This window comes from Ailuropoda melanoleuca, chromosome 4 (genome assembly GCF_002007445.2).
Source record: "Ailuropoda melanoleuca isolate Jingjing chromosome 4, ASM200744v2, whole genome shotgun sequence".
Classification (NCBI taxonomy): domain Eukaryota; kingdom Metazoa; phylum Chordata; class Mammalia; order Carnivora; family Ursidae; genus Ailuropoda; species Ailuropoda melanoleuca.
In genome coordinates this window covers 44,379,505-44,395,366 of record NC_048221.1, presented here as the reverse complement: position 1 = coordinate 44,395,366, position 15,862 = coordinate 44,379,505, and the positions used below count along the sequence as shown (strand labels likewise).

At 41.6% G+C, this 15,862-nt stretch overlaps 1 protein-coding gene across 2 annotated transcripts in view; it reads right to left on the bottom strand.

Moving 5' to 3' along the window:
- The window catches only part of LRRN1 (leucine rich repeat neuronal 1), a 40,932-nt gene extending 31,126 nt beyond the window's left edge, over window positions 1-9,806 (bottom strand). Inside the window, exons 1-2 of one of the 2 annotated variants that reach the window (XM_034658667.1) lie at window positions 7,267-7,281; window positions 2,416-2,633 (exon numbers count right to left, since the gene is read on the bottom strand). The gene's annotated coding sequence lies outside the window, so the exon portion shown is untranslated. Of the gene's footprint in view, window positions 1-2,415; window positions 2,634-7,266; window positions 7,282-9,319 lie in introns of those variants that run through there. The other variant, XM_002915944.4, reaches the window with a different exon arrangement.
- Between the last annotated feature and the right edge of the window lie 6,056 nt (window positions 9,807-15,862).

The following is a 15,862-nucleotide window of genomic DNA, read 5'->3' as shown; positions in this document are numbered from 1 at the left end:
AGATCCCTTAAAGCAAAACAATCTTTAGAAGCAAACTCAAGTAGTTTTTAATATTGCTAGCAGTTTTAAGCTCTTATAAAAAATCATTCAATACTTTTCATAATTAAGAGTCAGGAATTTAAATTCTGCAAATTTCAAAGATACAAACTTTTTTCAAAATTAATCATTTTACTTCTGTCTTTTTTCTGTGTTAACAGAAGATGATTTTCAGTTTTTAGAAACCTTCTAAATTTAGACAATGATGATATAACAATATGCAGTGTGATGGTAATGGTTAGAAGAATGCAATCTTTATGCATTTCTATTCACTAAAATTTTTTTTATCTTAAATATGATTTAAAAATATGCTGTTAATGGGGTGCCTGGTAGCTCAGTTGGTTGAGCATCTGACTCTCGATATTGGCTCAGGTCATGGTCTTCAGATAGTGGTACTGAGCTCCCACACTGGGCTCTGTACTCAGCAGGGAGTCCGCTTGAGACTCTCTCCCTCTGTCCTTCCTCCTGCTATCTCTCTCTAAAATAAATAAATCTTTAAAAAATAATGCTGTTAATAATGCCAATATAAATTTAAAGAATAATTCAATGATGATTGGTTAAATAAAAATACCAAGGTAGATTTCAAAATTTAAATACATCATGTTTTATTTTATATAAACCTCACTTTAATAATGGAATTACAGAATTTTAAGGGCTAGATGGGCTATGAGAGCCAGTCTAGTCCAATTCTTTTGTTTTATAGCTGCAATTAAAGATGAAGAAACATAGCCCAGTGCTTTAACAGTGCAAGTTCAGAGTCAGACAGACCCAAGTTCACACCCTTGCTCTGCCACTTACCAGCTCTGAAACTATCTGTCATCCACAGTCACAGAGCCAGTTCTTGCTAGTGCCCTGCCTAGAAAGCAAGACCGTTATAAACTGAGAATTCAAATAAAAGACTCCTCTAAAACAGGTGTATATTCATTCATTCATTCATTTGACAAATATTTATGGAGTATAAACTAGTTGTATGATCTTGGGCAAGTTACTTGTTTTGTGCCTTCGTTTGCTGCACTGTAAAGTGGGTATCCATATTACAGAGTTTTTGCAAGGATTAAATGAGTTAATGCATATAAGATGCATGGAATGGTTCCTGGCACAGTGAAAAGGCACACAATGTTGGACATCATTACCTTTCTCCTACTGCTACTACACTCTCTATTAGGTAATATAGTGGGGCTCTGGGGATGTAATTCGGGAGCCCTATGTAATATTTTCCTCCTAATTACTAAAGCATCTCTTCCAGGGAATGAATCTCTCACTCCATTGTCATTCCTGAAGGTAAAGCCATTTGTGAGCTTCTTTACTAGGGTTCTATTTTGAGAGTGCTATCCTTCATGCATGAAGAGAAAAATATCTCACCAGCATTTGCCCACATACTTTGTGTTTTTCTTTTAGTTGACTTTGAAGACACTCAAGTTTTTTGTGTTTTTGTTTTGTTTTGTTTTGTTTTGTTTTTTTAACCTGGTCTCCCAGGTGAGAAATGATGAGTTTGCGAGTATGTGAGGAGGTTGGCTGGTTTTCCAGAGACAGGTTGTCCCCAAAGGACATAGCAGAACTAACTAGTCCTTCAGGGGTTTTAAACCTTACATGTAGTCCTCACTGCATAGAACGATAATGAGCTGGAAGAACAATCAGAGAGATCCAGTTAATTGCCACTCCAGTGTCTTCAGTGGTTCTATCATGGTTGGATGAGTTACTATGGATTCCATCAGTGTTCTGGAAACTCTCAGGACATGGGCTGAAGTCCTACATAACTATTACTCACGATCTTGGAAATCAGAGAACTGTGAAGATGAAAAGAACCTTGAGTGGTCATGTAGCTTCTCGGTCTTATTTCTCACAAGCAAACATTATGCTATCCCAGAGAAGTGAGAAGTTATATCTTTAAGACCTTGAGAGAAGGCTCTTTACAAAACTCATTTTGAGGTGTTCAAACAAAAAGATAAACTTGTCAGTATCGAATCTGTCTCCCCTTTTGTGTATATGTGTGTGCACATGTGTGTGTATGTACACACAAAGTTAAAATACCCCTGCCAAACAAAACCAGAAAACCATGCCACTATTGCTTTTCTTTTGTAGGTAGTGTACCCTCAGTTCTTCCCAATGTTCTGGGATATCTCATTTTCTTATCCTAGTCATCACTCTCTTATGAACCTTTCTTTGCCGGCTTGTCACAAGTTTGTTTGTTTGTTTGTTTGTTTTAAGCTTCTAAGGTCAGCTTAAGGTAAGATGTTAGAGAGAAAGTCTGATTAGTCCTTAATTGTCTGGGAAATCCAGCTTAAATTTCCCTGCATGATACATTTTAATTGATACATCCCAGATTCTTGCTCTCCTTGGTAACCCAAACACTAGAGTGCTGAGTCACTGTCATATTACCTGTTCTGTGACCACAGTCCAGGAAGCAGGCTTGGTGCAAGCAGGGAGCCTCAGGTCTCATTCCAGATCCAGTCTTACACTAGATGTATGAACTTACTTAAATTCAACTTATGCTAGAAAAGTGAGAGTTGCAGCCCTTCTTCTTTTACAGCAGAACCTTAGAAATGTATTAAGTGACTTGTCCAAGGTCATACTGAACCTGTCCATGGCTCTGGTCCCTTAGTTATTGAAAAAAGAGAGAAAGAATGATAGTTGGTGTCTTAGAATGTTACAGGTCAAATGAAATACATATTAAGAACTCTGCAAAATGTGAAGTCCTAAAACATGAGGCACTATTCACTTTCTTTGTTAATGAAGCCCGTCTTCTCTTCATGCAGCATGTGCTGGTGTAGGTTTCCTACGACTGACTTCATTCTGTTTCTAGCTTCCTCTCCTGCTTGCTCAAGACACTGAATTCTAAACAATTTAGAGGGGCCTCTGGTAAGCAACCATTCATTTGAGTTCAATGAGACTAGATTTAAAATTGTCTCCTGCCAAACACTTGTGTTCCAGGTGAAAGCCTGTTCTGTGAATTAACCATAAGGTTTTTAAAAGCCTTTGCTGATGGCCAAAATCTGAATTAAGGCTCCTGCGTCTGTACTTTTGTATCTCACACTTTTGCCATCACGGCACACTTTGTTGCACTTGTCACTCCCCTTCCTGTAACCCCTAGTGGACTTTAACTTGGTGAGGCAGAGCCAATGTCTTTTAGAGCAAGTTTCTCAAAACCTTGATACTATTAACATTGGACCCAATCATTCTTTGTTGTGGTGGAACTGTCCTATGCATTTTAGGACGTTTATCAGCATCCCTGGCTTCTACCCACTAGATGCCAGTAGCAGCATCCTCCACCTTCAGTTGTGATAACTGCCAGAAATGTCTCCAAATATTGCCAAGTTTCTCCTGGAGGGGGGAGCAAAATCGCCCCCCATTGAAAACCCCTGTGCTTGATCCAGTAGAGTGCCTTTTTCACTTCATAAATATTTGTAGAAGAATACATGACTGATGGAAACAAAATGCTTCTGATGGATTTAATGTACAAGCTGCAGAAAAATCAAGCTAATTTCTTTTGGTTTTAGTACCTCCTATAATGCCTGGCACACAGCTGGAGCTCAGTATATATTCATTGGGTGAACAAGTGTTCCAAGATCATAAACAGTTTCCTATATCCCAGGTAAAATTATTTCCCTCAAGAAGGCCCAGGTGAGGTGATAGGGAACTGTCACATTAGGGGGAGAACATTTTAAAAAGAATGAAAAATTTTCTTAGCTGTGGGATGAGGAACCAGAAAAAATACCTTGCAGAAAAGAGCATTATGGCTATGTTCCCCAGACCTTTAGTTCTCCATCCAATTGTGGCATTTAGGGCAGAAATAAAATTCTTTGCTGTGGTAATGCTAGAAACATCTAGCATTCCTGCATCCTTTAAAACAACTCAGGGACATGAAGCACCAGGAGGGTTGCAGGACATCTAGAAGGTCACACATTCAGTCATTAGTGTCAGAGCTGGGAAATGAGCCTGTGCCTTCCTGACTCCCTGTACAGTACTTGATTACAGTGATTATTATGGATGCAAATTAAGACTTATTACTATTGTGAAATAACAATGCAGGTTAATGATATTCTTTATTGCCATGCTAACATTTTTTCTAGAGGGGAAAATTATAGGCATGAAACCAATTAAGCAACCTTTCTTTCTCTGCAAAGCTTTTTAGTGTTCCTAAATGAAGATTCTCTCTTTGTGCTTACTGCTTAATGGGGCAAACTGATTTTTTGTCTCCTAGGTCTTCCTGAGATAGATGCTAATACTGGTGCTGTCTTTTTTTCCTGTATGAATTGAAAATGACTATGCTAATACATTATCTCACAAAGGGCAGTCATAAGTAGGAAGAGCAAATATTTTGAAATGAATATTTAATGGGCATTCTCCTATAGAGGTTAGGCATTGTTGGAAATACCTGCCTTGGAAATCTTCGTGAGCCAAAGTCTTGCAATTGCCCTTTCCTGGACACCACTGAAGGACAGCTCTCCTCTCGTGATTGAAATGGTGGCTCCAGAAAACAATGGCAGATTAATTTACGTAACCCCCAAACTTAACATAGTTGTCCTTCACTCCCAGTTCTACAAAATACAAAAACCCTTCACGTAGAAGGATGTCATGTCAAATGTATATTGTTATTGTAACTATGGGAACCAAAAAATGCCACCAGTGTGTCTGTTTCATACACAAATGAGGGGACAGCTGTGGAGTCCACATGTCTGCCAGTGGTATAATAGATGTGAGGTAGGATGGCCTGCGTCAGAAAATTACAACTCATTTATATTAATCAGAGCTTTTAAATAACATTCCAAACCCTTTGCCATAAGGAGCGTAATGGAAGGCAATAAGCCACTGTAAAAGCAGCTTCATTCCATAGCTTTCAAAACCAGTGTTGTAAGTAGAGGCAGTAGCATCTTCCGAGCGACTCTCAAGTCTGGGTTGATGGAACTTCGTTGTGTATCACTGAACGCTTAAGCTTAGTTTCTCTGCATGTCAGGGATGATTCTCAGTCCAGTAAGCATAATAGTTCCATCCAGGTTAAATGTTTGTTAGTTATGGTATTGGAAGCACAGCTTCCACAAAACCCTTTAGCAGTTTCACTGAGTAAGTTAGTCCTTCCAGCTCTATTCACTCAACACTATCGTGTTACAAATGAGAAAACCGAGGGCTGGCAGGGTTATGAAACATCTAAGATAAGCCAGCTAGAACTAGATAGTAGCTTCCTTACCAACCAAATAACGAATAAAACTGCTAATAATATCCTACCTTTGCTAGACCTTTTGAAAATGCCCAAAAAGTAAAAAATAAAATATGTAACCCAAATGTTTCTCTTTGAAAAAGTGTAACATAAAATAGCATATATTTTAATTATCGAATAATATGCATAACAGTTCTATAGGTGCCATAGGTCTGGAAATATATGCTATATTATTTTATCATGTATTGTAAATGCAATGTCAACTATTTATTACACATTTGTCTAAGACTTGGAGGCCATACCCTGTAATATATCTATAAAGTAGGCAGATGATAATATGCTAAAACAAAAAATTTAGAAAACAAACTTCAGTTAAGATTTGTAGAGCGAGTGGTTCCCCTGGATAGTAACTATTGAATTTTACAGATAGGGTTTAACTTTTGTTTCCATTCTATACTTTAAGCCAAAAACAGGAGAGGATACATGTTTTCCTGACTTCATCTATATAATTATATTCTCACCCTGAATAAAATATTAATCAAAGCTCTATTCATTAGTCAAAGAAAATTCCATTGTCCCCAGAAGCCAAAATATGATTCTAAAATGGAATTTGCTTTATCTCCTGACTGGCTTAACCCCAAATAGATATTCAGCATAATAATTTTGAAAAATTAAATATAATATTTAAGCAACCTTATATTAGTATTCAAGTGAATCATTCAAAGAACTATTATTTTGTAGCTGAAAATAAAATTTAAGAAAGCATTGTGAAAGTCGAGTAAAAAGTGACATGCAGGTCCTATAATTTACTATATTTTATTTATGGTGTCTGGCTTATTTATGGTGGCATAAAAAGCCCACCATTCCGTTTATTTACAGTCACACACCCAACCGGCTTGGAAAGTAGCACTATAACTCTATAGAGGTAGATAGTTTCTCTAGGACCTACCAGTTTGTTCCCAGGAGTGTCACTGCTTTAGGACATGTGGTAATTGCTCCAGCAATTCGGGTCAAGAAACTAGCCTTAGCAGGGCCTAACCGGAGTGAGATCAATGGCTGAGTTTTCCCTTGCTTTTTCTGAATTCCAGATACTATCCAGAGCTACGCATTTTATTGTTCAGGGCCAGAGTATGCAGTTAGAACTGGTCTAAGATTTTATTTAGCACAGTGATGTTTTTAAAACAATAAGTACTTTATTACTTTTATTTACCAAGGAATGAGCTCTAATCTTCCCTTTTATTAGAATTGCAGAATAAAGATTTCACATAGGCAGGATCATAACCAAAGTGCTCACAAATGTGAGGCTGTGGTCATTTTAAAGTTAGCAGGTTTGTTTCAACAATACTTAGATGCTTGACAGTAAATTGCGTTATAGCTTAGTTTAGAAAAGTCAACTATTTTATAGTTAGTTAACCCTTAAGTGAATAATGAGGACAGAATCTCAGGCTTCAGTCACATTAGTGTTTATTATAATGATTTGTTACTTTCTGACTTCTTGATAGCTTTAAGACACAAAATTTAATCTTGGCTATAACATTTTCTTACTTAAATTTGACTCAGTTCATGTCTCCCCTCCTGGGAAAATACTGCCTTATGTGTAAAAGTCACTGAACCAGCAAAAATAACTTAAAGGAAACACGTAAAATAGCAGACTAACATCTGTTGTGCACTCCTCCCCAGCAAACACCAAGCCCTCAAAACAATGTTGTCTTTTTGTGGGGGGAGCTGTATTTTAATGTCCTTTCCAGTGAATATACAGAATACAGGGGCAAGCACTGTTCAGTGAATAGGTTCTTTTCCCTTCAACAGTGTTTCAGACTGACAAAAGAAGAGGCCAAGGGGGCTGGCTTGTCAGTAGGTATAATCCCAGGGCTCACGTGCAGCCCACACCACCGGCCTTTTGTTTGGTGGTCATGCTACTCCAGGAGGTGAGCTGTGCAGTGGTCTATTAGCTAATGTTGGACAAGGCAGAAATTTCCCTATTTTGGGGTCCAATGCATGACTGTCTCCCATTCATTGTTTGGTCCTGTGACCCGAAAACCCCTCAGGTGACTAGGAACATGATGGTTTCTCACCTTCAGTTCTCCAAATTTGATGCCTTAACAACTAAAATAATTTTGACTGAATAGTAAACATTCTTCATGTCAGTCCATTACAAGTATTTTTTCCATTTGTCTGTCTCTGTGGATGGAGAGCAAATGTGAGCAGGAGGTAAAATTACTAAAAGAAAAAGAAACTCTAAAGGTTAAAAGGTCAATTCAGTAATCACCTCAAACCACCATAAACGGATTAAAGTTACTGCCTGCTTCATATAAACATTTTCCTCACTATCCAGCTCAGAACATCCAGCTTGAATGTTGCACAAAAATACTCAGCCAGGTAAAGAGCAAGTAATACTTTGAGCTTTCAACACAATAGCACTCAGAGAATTTGGCTCTTGAATAAAGGTGTCAGCAAGCCATGGAATTCCTAAACAGAAAAACTCACACTGCGCCTTTATTCCATTTTCTGAAGGTCTATTGTTAACTAAAGACTCCTTGTCTTTTCAAATTCCTTCATGTGAATGGATAAGGCCAGACATCTGCCAGGATTCGCTCACATTTGCATGCAAATCAGAGACTTTGGGACACACACGGCCAAGGAGCCAACAACACCACTTTTACTCTAGACATACTGATCAAAGCGTCTTCCTGAACTTTCAACATCTCCAGTCCTAGCTCTTAAGAAGGAAGTAGTGAGCATATTTGAGTAATATTATTTAGACCGTGGCGGCAAAGCATACAGCAAAACGAAACAACATATTGTCTTCAGAAAATCCTACAAGTAAAGCCCAAATCAGCAATACCTGTTCCCCCACTTAATCTGGTTTGTCTTTTATTACGTAGGTCTGGAAATGAAAATGCTAATGGTGACATAAGATTTAGGGAAAGATCCATTTTCTTGTGCTCTTGGCCTTTGCCTGTGTAGTTCAAATGCCTCAAAACTATTCACACCCCGTCATTCATTCATTCATGCACTCATTCATTCATTCATTGCCAGGTGCTGTACTTGGCCCTGGTGCCACAGCGGTGAACTCAAGAGACAAGATCCCCCTCTCCCAGAACAGGTACACCGGCCGAGTCTCCCACTCCGCGTATCCACCTTGACTCGTTCTCAAGGGTCCCGGGACGGATTTTCCACCGGTCCTGGGTGCGTGGCTCCGCTCCCGTGGTTGGATGTTTCTACACCACCCCAGCCTGCCAAGGCAGGGGCTCCTACCGCAGGAGGTGGCCGCGACAGGGCCCGGGGAAACGCCGAGTCGGGGACTGCCCACACCCCTCTTCACGCAGCACAAAGGGCACTCGCTGGCAAACTTTCCTTGCTCCGACCCCCTTGCTCCGAGCGGGGAACTCAGCACCAGCTAGGTTCCTGGAGCGGACGGAAGCTTCCCTGACATTTCGGCATCCCTAGCAAGCCTCCTGAGGCTGCTACTCCTGGACTCAAAACGTGTAGGGTGAGGTCTTTTCCCCATTTACGCTGTCCGACAATTGAGTAGATTCTTCCGAATGCTCTGACTTCATTACACTCAATGCTTTGTGAATTGCGTCCCTTGCCCCTTTCTTTATCAACAAGGCCACCGCCAAGACATTCTTCCTCTTAACCTCTTCCCACTACCTGCCACCTTCCTTTCCCATCTCTTGGTTCTCTTTCCAACTCCCCAGGCCCCCTTTACGCGCTCTTCTCCCGCCCGGATTGCCTTACCCGTTCACATCCAGCAGCCCCTCCTTCCTTTGGATCCTCGGGCACCACCCTCCCCCGCCTTGGTCCCTGAAATTCAGCGCGCTTGCCTCCTGTCACTGCCTTTTGCCCATTTCAGTCTGGCCTTCATTCCGAACTATCGCTGTACCCCACCACTATGGGTTTTTTGGGGGGAGGGGGCTGGTGAGAGGGTTACTAGATTCCCGTTTCCCCGACTTGGTCATTTTCCCCAGCTCCATGAGCCGCGCCCCCTCGTCTCCCGTAGGCCCGCGATCTTATCCCGCGGTTCCCCAGACCCTCTCGGGCCCGCCGCGACGCCAAGTTTGCCTCGACTTCCCCTAGCTGCTGCCCAAACCTCCCGCCACCGCCCGGCTAGGCGAGCGCACTTACCCCGAGGCCCGGCTGGCGGGGGTATGGGGTGCGCACGGACCCGCGGCAGCGGCAGGAGGAGGACGACCGGCTGAGCGGCGCCTCCCTCCCAGCCCGCAGCGCGCAGCGGCTCCTTGGGGGGTTCCCAGCAGAGCACCAAGACAGGAGGAGAGGCAACGACACGAGCAACAGCTGCTGCGCGGGCCTGGGCTCAATCCGACTCTCCGGGGTCGGGGCAGAGGCAGGCAGGATTGGGAAGGAGGACTGGAGAAGTGGGGCGCAGAGGGCGAGGCAGAGAGCGGCCAGGTCCCGAGAAAGGCACACGGGGCAACTAGGGATGCCACCGCGCGGATTCCGCCGCCTGGGCTAACACCACCAGCCCCTCTCCCCAATCGGAGGGCGCTGCGGACGCTGGCGCACGGGCCTCGCCTAGCTCCCCGGCTAGGTGCCGGCGCCCTCGGTGCGCCCCGCTTTGTGCTCCCCGCAGCCGGCGTGCACCTGGTGTAAGCAAAAGCGGTCAGCTGATGGGCTGAGCGCCGATTGGCTGCTCCGCGGTCTCCTCCCCTCCCGCCCGACCCCCTTCCTGGCCTCCCTCTCCCGGCCTCCCGCCCCCGGCTCAGACCGGTGCTGGGGCACCATCTGTAACCCGCCCAACAAAGGCGCAGCGCCACGGGTCTCGGGTGGCCCGGCCGCCCTGCGCCGCCGCCGCGACCGCTGCAGGGAGAAGTGGGCCGCCGCTTTTTGTCTGGGGGACGACAGGCTGCGGCTGGGTTAGGGAGGCAAAGCATACTGCAGTTTCTTAGCAAAAGACATACCAAAAAAAAAAAAAAAAGCCCTTGCTAGGAGTCCAGCTAGGTACAGTGGGGCCCAATCTCTGCGCAACGTAGAACTTGGGCTCAGAGGCTGAGAATCAGGCAAAAATCAACCCAAGAGAGAGCCAAGTTTCAGTATGAAATCTGACCTTCGTCTTAAAATGCATGGCGATTACTTGGAAAGCAGCTATACTCACCACTACACCACCGACGCTGCACTGAATGAATGGTGATCACTTGGGCTGTGTGTTTGCGTATCTAGGTGGCTGTGGAACCGGTTCCTGCCCTTGTCCTGGGAAGTAGTATTTGTGGACACTTAAATGAATGGCGAAGCCACTTAGGATTCAGGGAAGCTTCAGAAAAAAACAATTACGAAACTTTGTAATTACAGCTTTCGGATTTGTTAGGTGTGAAAATGCGTTCAGACAACCGGAAGATTAGGAATGCAGACTTCAAAAGTGGGGGGGTGCCTAAGAGCAAGAGGTGGAAATGGGTTTTTGGAAATGCACATGAACCTGAAACTCAACTTCCAGTGACCAGCTTAGAACCAGGCTGGAGAGAAGCCCTTGGTACTTGTCACTGGGGAATCTGCTAGACTATTATTAACCCCTCATTACTGAACAGCTTTGGGCAAGAATGTGTTGGCATTTCCTCAGGATGCCCAAGCTTAGAACTTTTGGAGTATTTGGAAGGATACATTATTACAGAATCATCTTTTGAATTCCTTGAAGACATAGTGTAAATTTAATAACAATAATCTTCTATCTTGGTCTTTATAGCATCTCTTGATGTCCTTCATAGATGCTCATAAGTGCTGATGCTACTAATGTGCATCTCCTTTATGTTATCTTGAAACTATCATGGAGATACCAGTGGGCCACAGCCCTAGAGAAAGGAGATGTTAGGATTTAGGGTAGAAGGTAGTTGAAGAGTAGAACAAGTATGTAAAAAGGCCCATTGCAACTAGGGTAGGAGGGTACTGCCTATAAATGAATAAGATTCAAGAACTTTCTAAGCAAGTAGAGTCTAGAACCCCTCCAAAGATTCATATTTTTGTCTTTTTCCCCCTTTCGCATACTGATTATATGCAAGTTAGAGTTTGTCTGAAAGAAGGCATGCCTCTGGTGAAAATACAGAACTTGAATGATCAGGGGAAGCTAGAACACAGTTTTCTTAGGGAGTCTCCTCTAGGTTTTCCAGCCTGCCTTTCTGGGAATGGAGGGGAGTTGATGCTGTCCCTTGCATAGTGGGGCTTTACAGAGGAATGTCGTGGGGGGCGGTTGAAGCAATTAATGCTGGTGGGGAATTATCTTTCTAAGAGGCAAGATTGATAACAGCCTCCAGGTTTTGGAAGAGACTTCATGAGAATGGTATGAAGCCTAGCTGAGAAGAAACCAAACCAGGCACCAGTGTATGAAACCAACACTGCTTTAAATCCCAGCACTGCAGTTTATGAGATGTGTCCCTCTGGGGGAGCCTTAGGCTCCTTGGCTGTGAAGTGGGGTTAATAACAGTACCTATCCCAAAGGGTTATGCTGATCGAGAAAGAATAAGCACATAAAATGCTTAGTGCAGTTCTTGGTAAATAGTAAGTAATCAACAAACGTAAGCAGTAGGCATTATTAGCCAGTGAATTGGCTTTAGTGAAGACTAAAGCCAAACATCAGGTCAGACAGATGGAATTATTAATTCACAAAACTGACACAGGTGACAGAAAATGTTAAAGGCATTAGCATCACCAATGAGAGAAACAGACTTGTCTCCCAACTATTCAATTCATTTCTTTTAAAATCAGCATCTCATTTACTTAAACTTATTTCCCTCTTCCCCAAGGCAAGAGTAAGAATGGAAGCTCTGCCTATTTCTACTTGACCAGTGCATTTGTTTGGCTCCAGAGTATTATCATTATGAAGAAATGCATGTGTCAGAGATGGGAGGAGGCTTGGGCAGAAGGATGGGTAATGTTTTGTGTTGGAAAGATTGCTGTGGGACATGGGACAGAAGAGGGCAAATATATGCATAGCAATTACAAAAGAATCTGAAAGTTAGTCTAGTGGTTGGAAATTTAATAAATTGCCTGAATGCTAATTGGTCCAACTTTTAGAAACTGCCTTTTTGTGACTCTGTAAAGGGGTTTCAGGATTATTTTACCCATAGACACTTAAAAGCCCTTCATCATGGGGGTGAATGAAGACGAAATACCCAGTCAATGGACAGGATAACTAAACCAAACTCACGTGTTTCTTTTTTAGAAGTCTATCTGAATTACTCCTAGTTTGCTCACCTAGTCCTGGGGTCCTAAGTTTATTAGTAGAAAAAGACTTTACCTTAATATTTATTTGGGGCATTGTAGAAGACCTTGGAGGCTTTGGAGGACAGTGGAGATGGGTAGAAGGACCCATGAGTTCCCAAGAGAGCCAGATCTTACTACTGATGGAAGGAGGAGCTCTTGCCCCTGGAGCTGGCCATGTTGAGACACTACAAATCCCTCCAGGTTCCCCCAACTTCCCCTTGAGGTTCTTTAGCTTTGGTTTGAAGAAACATAATTGGTATTAGCCTAATTGTACTGATCTCTGTGGTAAATGAGGGGGAAAAAAAGAAAAATGAAACTGATCATATTAGAATACTCTTTAAAAGAACATCTGTATTTTGAGAATAAAATTATAATATGCCATTTAAAACCATAATTTTTAAAAGTTGAAAATATGTCTCTCTCTAATTGAAATATTAATAGAGTGCTGGTAGTCAGTGTTCTTTACAGCTTCTGAATTAATATTATAGTTTTAAAACAAACATCACCAAGCTCTTAGAGGATAATGACTTTACAGCTCATAATTATGTGACTGTTGTGATTATTGTTAAATTTCATCCCAAATGTGTTGTTTCTCTAAAAAAAATTTTTAAGACTTTTTTTTTACTTTAGAGAGAGAGAAAGAGAGAGTGTGTGTGAATGAGCAGGGGGAGGGAAGAGGAAGAGAGAGAATCCCAAGCTGACTCCACGCTGAGCTCGGAGCCTGACTCAGGGCTTGATCCCAGGGCCCTGAGATCATGACCTGAGCTGAAATCAAGAGTCAGATATGTGACTGAGTCATCCAGGTGCCCCTGCTNATGACCTGAGCTGAAATCAAGAGTCAGATATGTGACTGAGTCATCCAGGTGCCCCTGCTTCTCTAAAAATTTTTGACAATTGACTGGGTTTACTACATATATGTAATTCCTATACTTCTAGTTTTGTTCTGCATACCAAGTCATTCCAACACAGAATTATTCCAACACAACACAAAATTGAGGTTTCTGTGATTTAAATTATTTTAAGTCAATAATTTGGCATGGAACTAAGGTGACCAGCCATCTCAGTTTGCCTGAAACTGTCCAGGATTTAGTCCTAAAAGTCTCATATCTCAGGAAACACCTCAGTCCAGGCAGACCAAGATGGCTCTTTGTCCTAAATGGAACTCACATTAGTAAGTGTATGGTACTGTTGTAATTTTAGTTGAATTATAACCTTGCAGATACAACGAATAGGATGCCTGATGGGATCAAGTATCCTGTTTTCACTTGCAGAACTTAATTGCTGCAGAGCCCTTGACAATGATCTAATTTAACCTCCTTATTTTATAGATAAGGAAACAAAGCCCTAGAAAGAACTCTGCCAGTCTGTTGACAAAGCCTACACTAAAAAGCTAGACTATATACTGTTTGAAAGCAGAGAGCAGATGGCGAACTCCTAGGCCAGCATTCAGTATGTATTAAGGACTCATTAAACATTTTTGAATCACTGAATTGAATAAATTAAATAAATGAATGTCTTTATGTAATTGGAGCACATTATATCACAAGCATTTTCTTCATATCATTAAAAAAAGTCTTTGAAACTATAGTGCTTAATGACTGTATAATTCCACAGTCTTCTGTTGATGAGAAATAAGGGCTTTATCAGTTATTTGCTATGACATATTATTATAAACATACATGTTAAAAATGCCCATTTTGGTTATTGAGCTATAGATACATACACAATAGTTTGGATTAGCAATTTAACATTCAATTTTTTCCATTTTTATTACTATTTACCTTTAGACAGCCAGACCTTACTAAAAAAATAAAAGGTCATTTAGGTTTTTTGCTTTTATATTGTGAAGATTTTAGTTGATAGGATTTTAGAATCAAGTTTCTTTGTTTTCAATTATTTGCTCTCCATTTTGATTTCTGTTTTCCCTGTATAATAATAGCTAACATAAATTAAGTACTTTGTGCCGGGTACTACACTTAGTAATGTTTCCTCTGTTGAGATAGGCGGTATTGTACAGTGGTTGCAAGCAAGGGCTCTTGATTTGTGCTTTTGAGGTTTATACGCCAGCTCGACACAGCTGTGTGAATTTGAACAGGTTAAGTTCTGTGTTTATAACAGTACCTATATCATGGGGTTTGTGAGAATTAAAGAGATGTGTATGTGCCTAGCATATAGCAAGCTTTCACGAAATATTAACAAATTAGTTAATAGAATGCTAGCTGCTGGAACAAATCAACCAAATAGCCTTGGTGGTTTAAATAAGGCAAGTCTTTTTGTACTCGTGGAAGGGAGTGTGTGGCTGGCTGAATGGACTCCTCATGGTCACTCAGGGCCTAGGCTGCTTCCATCTGTTGGTTCTTCCTCTTCTATTTCCACAAACCTCTTTCCATTCACATAGAGGCTAGGGAAAGAGAGAAAGAAGAAAGGACCGCATGGGCAAATTTTATGGACCAGGCTAGGAAATGGCTTACATCACCTCCATCCACATTCAGTTAGCAAGAACTCCCAAGGAAAGGCTGAATCTAATAGGAAGGGAACATGGGGAATGCAGACCAGGTGTGTGCCTAAAAGGGTGAGGAAGAAATCTTGCAACATATAATGATCTATATTAAAAATATAGCTACATATGTTAGCAATATAGCAGTCTCTCCTCCTGCGGACTCTCATCTTACTTAGTCCGAATCATAAGTCTGATAAGGTAGGGGAGAGGAAATGACTGGATCAGGGTCATATGCCAAGTAAGAGGCTACCATGATAGCAAACAAAATATACTTGAAACAACTACTAGGCAGGGCTTTCCAATTATCACTTCCTTTTAAAACTGTTCTTGGGTGATTGCCAACTTGGATATCATCACACATTACCTTTCTGAAGTTCCTAGAGACCTCCAGCAGGGATAGGAAGACCATCGGCTGCCTCAACCACAGCTTATACTCCTTTTTCTTTCAGTAACAATCATAAAACTTTAAGGTAGTGCAAAATCGTTCCTCACAAGAAAATGGTTAGAGACTACTGCACTGGAATTCAGTGCCCCTATTATCATAAATTTAATATCCACATTTACTTTTGGTCCTAGGGGCCTACCAGGCTATAAAAGAGAGATTGGCAGGTAGAGTAAGAACAACCGGTTTATATACATTCTGCAGAAAGACTGAAGCTCACAGAATTTTCCCTACATTTCATCTAACACCTTCCTCTGTCAGCTTTGTCTGCATTTTGCCTGCATTTCATTTTATTTTTATAATAGAGATGCTCACACTTTTTTTTAATGGTTTTTTTATTATATTATGTTAATCACCATACAGTACATCCCCGGATTCCGATGTAAAGTTTGATGCTTCATTAGTTGCGTATAACACCCAGTGCACCATGCAATATGTGCCCTCCTTACTACCCATCACCAGTCTATCCCATTCCCCCACCCCCTCCCCTCTGAAGTCTTCAGTTTGTTTCTCATAG